The 12,146-nt window shown below is 43.9% G+C and overlaps 1 long non-coding RNA gene across 1 annotated transcript in view; it reads right to left on the bottom strand.

Annotated features, from left to right (window-relative positions):
- LOC148147151 (uncharacterized) overlaps positions 1-10,937 on the bottom strand; it is a 34,421-nt gene extending 23,484 nt beyond the window's left edge. Inside the window, exon 1 of the long non-coding RNA XR_015760067.1 lies at positions 10,829-10,937. This is a non-coding gene — a long non-coding RNA (uncharacterized LOC148147151). The remainder of the gene's footprint in view (positions 1-10,828) is intronic.
- Between the last annotated feature and the right edge of the window lie 1,209 nt (positions 10,938-12,146).

The following is a 12,146-nucleotide window of genomic DNA, read 5'->3' as shown; positions in this document are numbered from 1 at the left end:
GTGCAATGTCTTCCAGACGAACATCTGGATTTTGGTACCAAAATGTCCAGAGCTGTCTCACAGACCAATCAAGGTACAGCCTGACATAGTCATACTCATGAAATCAACCCTTACAGACAATGACCAGACACCACCATTACCATCCCAAGATATTGAAATTGTGGTGATGGAAAAGCGCAACAGTCAGGCAGCATCCGAGGAGCAGGAGAATCGACGTTTCGAGCCTAAGCCCTTCATCAGCCTGACCTGCTGTGCTTTTCCTGCACCAGACTCTTGACTCTGATCTCCAGCATCCACAGTGTTCCCTTTCTCCTGAAATCTCTGGATATGTCCTGTCCCACCGGCAGGACAGACCAGGCAGAGGTGGTGGCACATTGGTGTACAGACAGGGAGGATTTGCCCTGGGAGTACACAGCATTGACTCCGGCGACCAGGAAATCTCATGGCTCCTGGTGATTACCACGTCCCGTCCTCCCTTGGCTGATGGATCAGTTCTACTTCATGTTGAACAACATTTGAAGGAAGCACTGAGGAAGTAAAATGGTGTCAAACGTACTCTGGGTACAGGATTTCAATGTCCACAATCGAGACTACCTCTGCAACAGAATTACTGACTGAACTGGCCAGGTCCTAAAGGATATAGCTGTTCATCTAAGTCTGCAGCGGGTGGTGAGGGAACCAACAATAGAGAAAAACATACTTGATCTCATTGATATGAATTGACCAGCTACAGATACATCTGGCCATGACAGTTTCAGTAAGAGTGATTCCTGAAGAAGGGCCTGTGCCCGAAACGTCGAATCTCCTGTTCCCTGGATGCTGCCTGACCTGCTGTGCTGTTCCAGCAATAAAGTTTCAACTTTGATCTCCAGCATCTGCAGACCTCACTTTCTCCTCAGTAAGAGTGACCATCACACATTCCTTTTGGAGACACAAGTCTTGGCTTAAAGTTGAGAAAGACCTCCATTGTGTTGAGTGACATTATCACCGTTCTAATTGGGACAGACTTTGAAGAGATGTAGGATCTCAAACTGGGTATCTCTGAGGCACTGTGGACATCAACAGTAGCAGAACTGTACTCCAGCACAATCTGTAATTTCATGGGTTTGTAAATCCTGCTCTCACCCATCACAATGGACAGGAAAGGAGGGCATGCCATGAGCAGCACCAGGCAGACCTAAAAATGAATTGCCAACCTGGTGAAGTAACCAAACAGGACCATCTGCATTTCAAACAGCATCAGTAGCAAGCAACAGAGCTCAACGATCCCACAACCAATGGAACAGATTGGAGCTCTGCAGTTCTGCCACATCCAGTTGTGAACGGAGATGGACAATTAAACAACTCACTGGAGGAAGCATCACAGATATCCCCACCTTTACTGATGGAGGGGCCTCACACATCCATGCACCAGATAAGATGACAGCATTTGCAGCAATCTGCAGCCAGAAGTGTAAAGTGAGATGATGCATCTCAGCCTTCTCCAGTGGTTTCCAACATCACAGATGTGAGTTTTAAGCCAGTTTGATTCAGTTTGAATAAAATCAAGAAATGCTTAAGTCGTGCAAAAGCTACGGGCCATGTCAATATTCTGGCAATAATACTGATGGCTTGTGCTCCAGAACTTGCCACCAACCGAGCCAAGTACCACTCCAGCACTGGCATCTACCGACAATGTAGAACATTGCCCAGGCATGTTCAACACAACAACGCAGGGCAATCCAACCTATGTGGCTGCTTTTACAGTTGCCAAAGCAACATTTTCTGAAATTCGCAGCCAAAACCTCACAGGTCTGCTTTCCTCCTTTAAGACATTCCTCAAAGTCTGCTTATTTGGCAATGCTTTTGGTCACTTGACGTAACATCATCAGTCTCTGACCTTATGCCTAAAGTTCCCACTAAATTTTTGTGAAATTATAAGCAGGATAATAAAACTACAAACTGTTCTTGATTTGGACATTACCTTCAGATCATCACTGTTGCTGTAATGAATACTCTGTAATGTCTCTTACCCAACCACATTGTGGGAGCACCTTCACCACACAAACTGCAGCTGTACAAGAAAGCCAAACATCACCCTCTCCACAAGCAACAGGGCTTTGGCATTAATCACTGGTATCTGTGGAAGGAGAAACACAGTCGATGTTTCAGGGAGTGCAAAACGGATTACAGGGAATGAAAATGGTGCAGAATTTGATAGTTAGAAATGGAAGGAAAATGCATTTGCTTATTGGAAAAAAGAATTCTTGACTGTCAAAGATTTTCCAGAAAAAAATTAATAAGCAGCACATGGTCAGGGGCTGGGCGGCAGTGAAAAATTAACTTACAAAAATGTCTGTAAAAGTAATAGTAAAATACTAAACAGAAAAATATACACCCATTGTTTGAGACTGAGGAAGCTAGATATTGACAAAGTGGTCATGAGGGAGCCCAGAGATAAAGCAGAACAGTGTAAGCTGTTATGATCCCACAGTCATAGAGATGTATAGCACCGACACAGACCCTTCGGTCTAACTTATCCACGCCAACCAGGTATCCAAGCCTAATCTATTCCCATTTGCCAGCACTTGGCCCATATCCCTGTAAATGCTTCCTAATCATATCATGTGTCTATTTAGATGCCTTTAACATGTTTTAATTGTACTAGCCTCCACCACTTCCTCTGGCAGCTCATTCCACCCACTGCATGAAAGAGTTGTCCTTTAGGTCCCTTTGAAATTTTCTCCGTTCACCCTAAATGCCCTCTACATCTGGACACCACCACTCCAGGGAAAACACCTTGTTCATTTACTCTATTCATGCCCCTCATGATTGTATAAACCTCCACCATATCACCACTCAGCCTACGGCACACCAGGGAAAACAGCCCAAGCCTTTTATGCCTCACCCTACAGCTCATATCCTCCAACCCGAACAACATCCATGTAATTCTTTTTTGAAACCTTTCAAGTTTCACAGCACCCTTCTGATAGGAGGCAGGCCAGAACTGCACACAATATTCCAAAAGTGGCCTAACGAATGTCCTGTACAGCAACATGAACTCCCACATCCTATACTCAATGCTCGAACCAATAAAGGAAAATATACTGAACACCTTCTTCATCATCCTATCTACCTGCAACTTGGCTTGCAAGGATTATGAACCTGCAATCCAAGATCTCTTTGTTCCGCAAACGTCTCCAGGGCCTTGCCATTCAGTGTACAAGTCCTGCCCTGATTTGCTTTTCCAAACTGCAGCACCTCACATTTATCTAAATTAAACCCCATCTGATCAATATCTCATTGTAATCTGAGGTAACCTTCTTCATTATCCACAATATCTCCAATTTTGTATGACCTGCAAACTCATTTACGATACCAAATCATTTAAATGAATGGCGAAACAAATCCAGAAATAAACATCCATTTCTCTGAGTTTGAATGTGTTCTGTGTAAATCCTGCCCAATGACTCTGTACCAGAGAAAGGCTGAACATGCGCCTGACTGCATCTTGCCCCCTACAAAGCTGGCGGCTCCGCACGTGTCCAGTGAATTCTTGCCCTGAATAAAGATGGCGGCGTGCACTCATGCCTGCAGCCACACTGAGGCAATTCCCCATTTACTGAAAACACGAGACTGAAACGTTCAAATTTGTGTATTCCGACATGCACATTTTGTTTGTAAAACCTCTCCGCTCATACAGAATCGCTCTCACCTCCTGCGGTTCCACAGACAGCCTTGATGACTTTTGCGGGTACCTATTCTCTGCCTGGTTACTCATTTGTCCTTAGTGTATTTGTACAATCACTTTGGATTCTCCTTAAACCTATTTCCTAAAGCTATCTCATGTCCCCTTTTTGCCCTCCTGGTTTACCTCGAGTATACTCCTACTGCCGCTACACTCCTCTAGGGATTCACACAAACATAGCTCTCTGTACCTGCCATATCCCTCCTTCATTTTCTCGACCAGGCCCTCAATTTCTTTCGTCAGGCAGCACTCTTTACACCTACCAGCCTTGGCCTTAACAGGAACATACTGTCTATATACTCTCATTGTTGCAGGCCTATGGAGGCAATGGCAGATGAGGATACAGAAGCAATCATTCTCAGTAAAGAGGTAATGTTGGGAAAGATAACAGCCTAAAGGTAGATGGGTCTCCTGGCTCTGATGGAATGCATCCCAGGGACTAAAAGAGATGTTGGGAAAGGGGGCGGGGGGGGGGGGGGGGGAGAATAACAAATGGACCTCGTGATAATTCACTAAAATTTGTTGGATATCTGGTTTTGACAGACTGGAAGCTGCAAATGTGGTGCCACTATTTTTCAAAAAGGATCCGTTAGCTTAACTTCTGTAGTGGAGAAAATGCTTGAACCTCTCAAGGAAGTAGTGGTGAGATATCTGGGTAGAAATTGTCTCATTGAGCAGACACAGCATGGATTCATGAACGGCAGGTCACGTTTAACGCGTTTACTAGAATTACTTGAGGATACGACGAGTGCGTTGGACAAGGGGGACTCGGTGGATGTGGTGTACCTGGATTTCCAGAAGGCATTCGATAAGTTGCCACATAAAAGGCTGCTGAATAAGGTAAACATGCATGGCATTATGGGTAATTATCATTGATACAGGATCGGTTAACCAACAAAATGTAAAGAATGGGGATAAATGGGTGTTTGGATTTGTGTTGGCACTGCAACTGTTTGCAATTTACACAAATGTTTTGGAGTTGAGGACCAAGTGTACGGTGTCAGAGTTCACATTTGATACAAAAATGAGGTAGAGCAATGTGTGCAGAGGCCACTGTAAGTCTGCACAGGGATACAGATCAGTTATGTGGGTGGGTAAGGATCTGGCAGATGGAGTTCAATGTTGGGAAATGTGAGGTCATCCATTTTAGTCGGACTAACAGCAAACTGATGACGAAATGGTGAAAACGTGCAGCATGCTGCTGTACAGAGGGAGCTGGGTGTCCTTGTGCATGAATCACAGGAAGCTGGTTTGCAGGTGCAGCAGGTAATTAAGGCAGTGAAGGGAATATTGTCCTTCCTTGCTAGAGGGATGGTAATGCTGCAGCTGTACAGGGTGCTGGGGAGGCCACACCTGGAGTACTGTGTACAGGTTTGGTCTCCTTACTTCAGGAAGATGTACTGGCACTGGAGGGAGTATAGAGGAGGTTCACTAGTTTGGGTTAGGAGTTGAGGATTGGTGCATGCGGAGAGATTGAGAAAACTGGTTCTATAGTCATTGTAATTTAGAAGAATGGGAGGTTGGATAGGAAACAATAAAATTATGAAGGGAGTAGATTAGACAGAAGCAGGGAGGCTATTTCCACTGGGGGTGGGTCAAACTACAGAGCATTACCTCAAAATAAGGGGGAGCAGATTTAGGACTGAGTTCAGGAGCAGCTTCTTCAGCTAAAGGGTTGTGAATCTGTGGAATTCCCTGCCGAGTGCAGCATTTGACGTTATCAACTTGAATGCCTTTAAGGCAAAATGTAGATTTGTGAATAGGAAAAGAATTAAGGGTTATGGTGAGAGATCAGGAAAGTGGAGCAGAGGCCATGAGAAGATCAGCCCTGATCTTATTCAATGGTAGAGCAGGCTTGAGGGGCCAGATGAAAGTTCTTGCCTTGTGCCATCAAAATTGGCCTTTGTCCAATTCAGAACCTTAACTCTTAGATCTGGTATATTATTTTCTGTAACTATTTTAAAACTTGTAGAATTATCAGAGACTCCCAACAGTGTGGAAGCAGGTCATTCAGCCCATCATACTAATACTGACCTGGAAAACCTCCTAACCTCCTCCTATAACATTGCACTTCTCAGGGCCAGCCAACCTACACATCCCTGAACATTATGGGCAATTCATCCTGGATAATCCACCCAACCTGCACATCTTTGGACTGTGGGAGGAAACCAGAGCACCCGGACAAAATCCATGCAGAAAACCCCAATAAGGTGATTATCCCTTTCTTATTTCCCAGTTCCACCTAAATAACTTCACTGGGCGTACTCCCAGGAATATCCTCCCTAAGCAAAAACATAATGCTATCCCGAATCAAAAATGTCACTCCCCCTCCTCTCTTGTCCCCCTTTCTATTCTTCCTATAGCATCTATACCCTGGAACATTAAGCTGCCAGTCCTATCCATCCCTGAGTGATGCCTCTGTAATTGCTATAATATCCCAGTGCCATGTTCAAAACCATACCCTGAGCTCCTCTGCCTTCCCTGTCAGGCCTCTTCTATTGAAGTAAATGCAGTGCAACTGCTCAGTCCGACTTCATTCTGTGCCTTGCCCTTGCCTGCCTTGACTATTTGACTTCTGAACTGTACCAGCCTCAGACATATCTCTTTCCTCACTATCTTCTTGGGTTTACACCCACTCCCTCACTGGTTTAATGCCTCCCGAGTATCACCAGCTAGTCTCCCTGTCTAGACATTAGACACCTTCCAATTCAGGTACAATCCATCCTTCTTACGCAGGTCAACTCTACTCCAGAGGAGATCACAATGATGCAAAAATGTGAATCATTTTCCCCTGCACCAGCTCCTTAGCCACTCAATGAGCACCTCCTCCTCCTCTGTAATATGGACATTTTCCGAGATGTCACCATTTATTTCCCCACATTCTATATCTCCCATGTACTTCTTCACAGTAAACACTAATGCAAAATACTTGTTTCCTATCTCGCCCATCGCCTGCAGCTCCACACAATGGCTGCCTTGCTGATCTTTGAGGGTCTCTATTTTCTCCCTAGTTAGCCTTTTGCTCATGTATTAACAAAAGCCCTTTGGATTATCCTTAACCCTATTCGCCAAAGCTATCTCACGTCCCTTTTTTGCCTCCTGATTTCCCTCTTAATTATACTCCTACTGCCTTTATACTCAAATTTTTTTTGGATTGGAATAAATGCAAAATATAACATCCTGACAAAACAAACGAGAGTAGGACTTACACTCAATAAACGTAGGGCCTTGAGTAGTGATATGGGAACAAAGAGACCAAGGGGTTCACGTCTTTGAAGTCTGTGTACATGTAGAAAGGGCGGTTAAGAAGATACTTAGCACACTTACCTTCATTGTTCACACCTTTGAGTACAAGAGTGGGGACGTTGCGTTGGAGGATGTACAGAACGTTGGGGAGGCCTCTTCTGGAATACTCTGTCCAGTTCTGTTTGTGCTGTTATAGGAAGGATATTATTAAATTGGAGCATGTTGCCATGAATGGAGGGATTGTGTTTTCAGGAGAGGCTGGATAGGCTGGGAATTTTTTTCACTAGCATGCACAAGGTTGTGGGGTGACCTTATTAGAGGTTTACAAAATCAAAAAGAGTGTAGATAAGGTGAATAGCCGGGGGAGAGAGGGATTCAAAACTCGGGTGCATTCATTTTGAGAAGAAATTAGAAAGATTTGAGAAAAGACATTAGGGTTTTTATAAAAAAAAAATATATGTGTGAAATGAACTTCCAGAGGAAGTGGTAGCTGTGAATACAATTACAATATTCAAAAGACATTCAGATAAGTACATAAATAGGAAATATTTGGATGGATGTGGACTAAGCGGAGGCAGGTACAATTAGTTCAGTTTGGAATTATGGTTGGCATGGACTGGTTGGACCACAGGGCCTGTTTCCTTGCTGTATAACATTATGATTCTAATCCTCACTAACTCTAAATTCATCCATCCTCAACTCTCCCGATCACTGTCACTTCATCCAGCCTCATAACTCTTCCTTATTTATATACTTCCTCACCAGCCACAGAACGCTCCCTATCTCATGTCCTCCAGTTTCTCAAATCTCTGCGATATGTGCCTTTCTTTAGTTCCAGCCTTGAGGATGCCCTCATTCACTCCGATTGGTTGGAGGACAAACTGGTCCTCCAGTACTGCCCTCTACCCCCTATTGGCCTGTGCTGACATCAATCATCGGGGCCCATTGTGAGGTGAGTGGTGGGATCCTCCCTCTCTCTGCCCTGGGATGAGTTACAATATTCACAGTCAATGGGGCAGTATCACAGAGCACAGGGGTTGGGGCTATTCAGCCCATTTGGGATGTACCCTCTCCCTATGGAGATGCTGCAAATCTGTCCCAATTCCCTTTCCCATTTGCCCATAGACTCCCAAATCTTCCCTTAAAAAGTAAAATTCCAAATCTGTTTATGAATAACTGCTGAGTCTGTGTCCAGCTGCCATTCAGACTGTTCCAGATACTCAGAACTTACTGAATAAAAAAATGTTCACATTATTTGCCAATTACCTGAAAATTGTTACTAAAATTGTGACATTATTAACAATTCCACTCTCTCTGCAGATTCGATATCCTAGAAACAAATTTGCACCTGGTCAAAATCACTGCTTAACCTTCTCAGCTCCAAGGACAATTATCTGTGCTTCTGCTAGCTCTCCACAAAAGAGGAACACATCTTATTTTAATTTATTAGTGTCATAGAGATGTACAGCACAGAAACAGACCTTTGGTCCAATTTGTCCATGCCAATTAGGAATCCTCAACAAATGGAGCCCCATTTGCCAGCTATTGGTCCGTATCATTGGAAACACTTCCTGTTCATGTACCCAATCGGATGCCTTTCAAATGTTGTAATTGTATCAGCTTCCACTATTTCATCTGGCAGCTCATTCCACACATACACCACACACAGCTTGAAAACTTTGCCCCTTAGATCCGTTTTTAATCTTTGCCCTCTCAACCTAAGCCCATGTGATCTTATTTTGATCCCACCTAACTGGGGGGAAAGGACCCTGGCTGTTCACCTTATCCATGCCCTTCATGATTTTATAAATCTCCATGAAGTCACCCCTCAGTATTCGACTCACTAGGGAAATTAACTCTGGCCTATTCAGCCTCTCCCTGTAGTCCAAATCCTCCAACCCTAGCAAAGTCTTTGTAAATCTTGTCTGAACTCTTTCAAGATTCACAACATCCTTTCCAGAACAGGGAATTTCGAACTTCAAACAGAATTCCTGAAATGGCTTAATCAAAGTCCTGTCCAACCACACAATTTGACGTCCCAGCTTCTGTACTCAATGCATTGGCCAATAAATATAAGCATACCAAACACCACCTTCACTAGTCTGCCTACCTGCGAGTCTATGTTCAGCAACATTCCCAAGGACTTTACCATTAAGTGTACAAGTCCTGCTCTGATTTGTCTTTCCAAAATCCAACAGCTTACATTTGTCTAAATTGAACCCAGTCTGCCATTCCTCGCTCCAATGGCCCATCTGGTCAAGATACTGTTGCATTCTGAACTTGTCCACTTCTTCATTGTCCACTACACCTCCAATTTTGGTGTCTTCTGTAAACCCACTGACCATATCTCATATTCACATCCAAGTCATTTATTTAAGGACCCAATATCCATTCCTGCAGGACAATGCTGCTCACAGGCCTCCAGTCCGCAAAGCAACCCTCCATCACCACCCTCTGCCTCCCAGCTTCAAGCCAGTTTTGTATCCAAATGGCTCGTTCTCCCGCCATTTCATGTTGTTATCTAACCTTGCTAACCAGTCTGCTTTGTGGAACATCGTTCAGTGTCCATATAGACAACGTCCACAGTCTGCCTTCATCAATCATCTTTGTCACATCTTCAAAAAAACTCAATCAAGTTAGAGAGAGAGAATTTCCCACACACAAAGCCATGTTAACTATCCTTAATCAATCCTCGTCTTTCCAAATACATGTAAATCCTGTCCCTCAGAATCCCTTCCAACAACTTACCTACCACTGACGTTAGGTGGACTGTTCTCTTGTTCCCTGGCATTTCCTTACCACCTTTTTTAAATAATGGCCACCCATCTTCCAGCACCTCACCTGTCACAAACAATGATATAAATACCTCAGGGAGGGGCACTGCCATCACCTTCCTAGCTTTCCACAAATTTCTGGGATACACCTGATCAGGTCCCAGGGATTTATCAACCTTGCTACTGTTTAAGACATCCACTACTTCCTCCTCTGTAATCTAGACATTTTTCAAGTGATCACTATTTATTTCTCCAAACTCTCTAGAATAGAATAGCATAGTATTTCTCCCACCTCCTGTTGTTCCATAGATGGCCTTGTTGATCTTTAAGAATTCCTATTCTCCGTCTGGTTATTATTTTATCCTTAATGTATTTGTAGAATCTCTTTGGATTCTCCTTAAAAACTATTTCCTAGAGATATTTCAAGTCCCCTTTTTGCTCTCCTGATTACCCTCGAGTATATTCCTGTAAAAACGTGATCCTGTACTCCCAATTCCTCTGCTTCTGTCATATCTGCTCCCACAGAAGCAATTCCACTCCAGGACATCCCAGAAAGGTTTCCTCGTTCAAGGACCGGATTTCCCTCCCACTTGATCAACAATGCACTCCAACGCATATCCTCCACTTCCTGTACCTCCGCCTTCCACCCACCCCTCCAACCACAATAAGAATATAATCCCCCGGTCCTCACCTGCCACCCACTAATGTCCATGAACCTCTGCTATGTCCGCTACCTACAGTCAGACCCCACCACCAGGGATATATCTCCCTCCCCAGCCCTTTCTATCTTCCGCAGAGACCATGGGATCTTTGGTGCTGATGTGCTGCCCCACGGATACCTCAGTCACTCACCCTGCCAAATGGCCTCGTGAGATTATCACTAGATGGATAATCCAGACACCCAGATAACATTCTGGGGCCCAGGGTTTGGATACCATCACGGCAGAGAGTGGAATATGAATTCAATAAAAATTTGGAAGTAAGAATCTATTAAAGACCATGAATCCATTGTTGATTATTGCGAAATAAAATCTTATCAGATTCGCTAATATCCTTCAGGGAAGGAATCTGCCATCCTTACCTGATCTGGCACACATGTAACTCCAGACCCACAGCAATGTGGTTGACTCTTTACTGCCCTTTGGGCCCAGCCAGTGACACCCTCATCCTGTGAATGAATAACAAAGAAGGTCAAGTCTTGTACACAACCATACTATTCTTACAGAGAAGTGATCTCTTAGTAAATTTGCTTCTCAACTCCCTGCTGACTATTGGGGAAGGGGGGTCAATAGTACCATCCCAATAAGGAGATCATCCCTTTCTTATTTCTCAGTTCCACCTGTATCACCTGCCTGGATGTACTCCCAGGAATACCCTCTTGAAGCCCAGCTGTAATGTTATCCCTAATCAAAACTATCTCTCCCCTTGCTCTGTTGCCCCCTTTCTATCTTTGCTATAGCATCTATACACTGGAACATTAAGCTGCTGGTCCTATCCATCCCTGAGTCATGCCTCTGTAATTGCTATAATATCCCAATGCGATGTTCAAAACCATACCCTGAGCTCCTCTGCCAGACCTATCGGGCCTCCTGCATTGAAATAAATGCAGTGTAACTGCTCATTCTGTGCCTTGCCCTTGTCTGCCTTGACTGTTTGACGTCTGAACTGTACCAGCGTCAGACTTAGCTCTTCCTCACTCTCTCTCTGGGTTTACCCACATTCCTTTACTGGTTTAATGCCTCCTGAATAGCACTAGCAACTGTTCCCTTCCAGTGCCAGTACAATCCATCCTTCTGATGGAGGTCAATTCTACCCCACAAGAGATTCCAATGATCCAATAATGTGAACTCTTCTATTCCTATGCCATTGGTACCAATAAACAACAGCCTCCCCTCAAAATGGTTATTCTCCCCTTTAAGAATATTCAGCTCCCTCTCTGAGACATCCTTATACAAAAATTACACATTCGAATAATAAACCTTACACTCATCACGTCATCATAAAAGGATTACATGACACATTGAAGGTTTGGGGAGACCTTTTACGAGAATGCGATGATTCAAAGGAGAATTTTTAAGCAGCAAATGGGATTTATCTGGAACACAACACCCACTCACACACAACGCGAATATCCAGGTCCTGATATACTGAGTAATTCAATCAGAGTTTAGCAGAATATTTACTGAGATTACCATCTGAATGTCCACCTGTAATATCCTGTAATACAAGTTTATAAAATCTGTCACTACCAGTTCAAGTTAGAAACCCACACCATTCCCTCCTCGTGTCCCAGGATTACTGTACATATTACCCTTGAGGACATCAGCACTCAACTCAGGGAAATCTGTGGGTTTCTAGGAGATTCCAACTTGAGATCTCATGTGACTGAACACAGCAGT

The sequence above is a fragment of the Chiloscyllium plagiosum genome, unplaced genomic scaffold (genome assembly GCF_037043375.1).
Source record: "Chiloscyllium plagiosum isolate Xiang-an unplaced genomic scaffold, Cpla_swu_hap1 HiC_scaffold_18, whole genome shotgun sequence".
Classification (NCBI taxonomy): domain Eukaryota; kingdom Metazoa; phylum Chordata; class Chondrichthyes; order Orectolobiformes; family Hemiscylliidae; genus Chiloscyllium; species Chiloscyllium plagiosum.
This window is presented reverse-complemented; position numbering and strand designations above follow the sequence as displayed.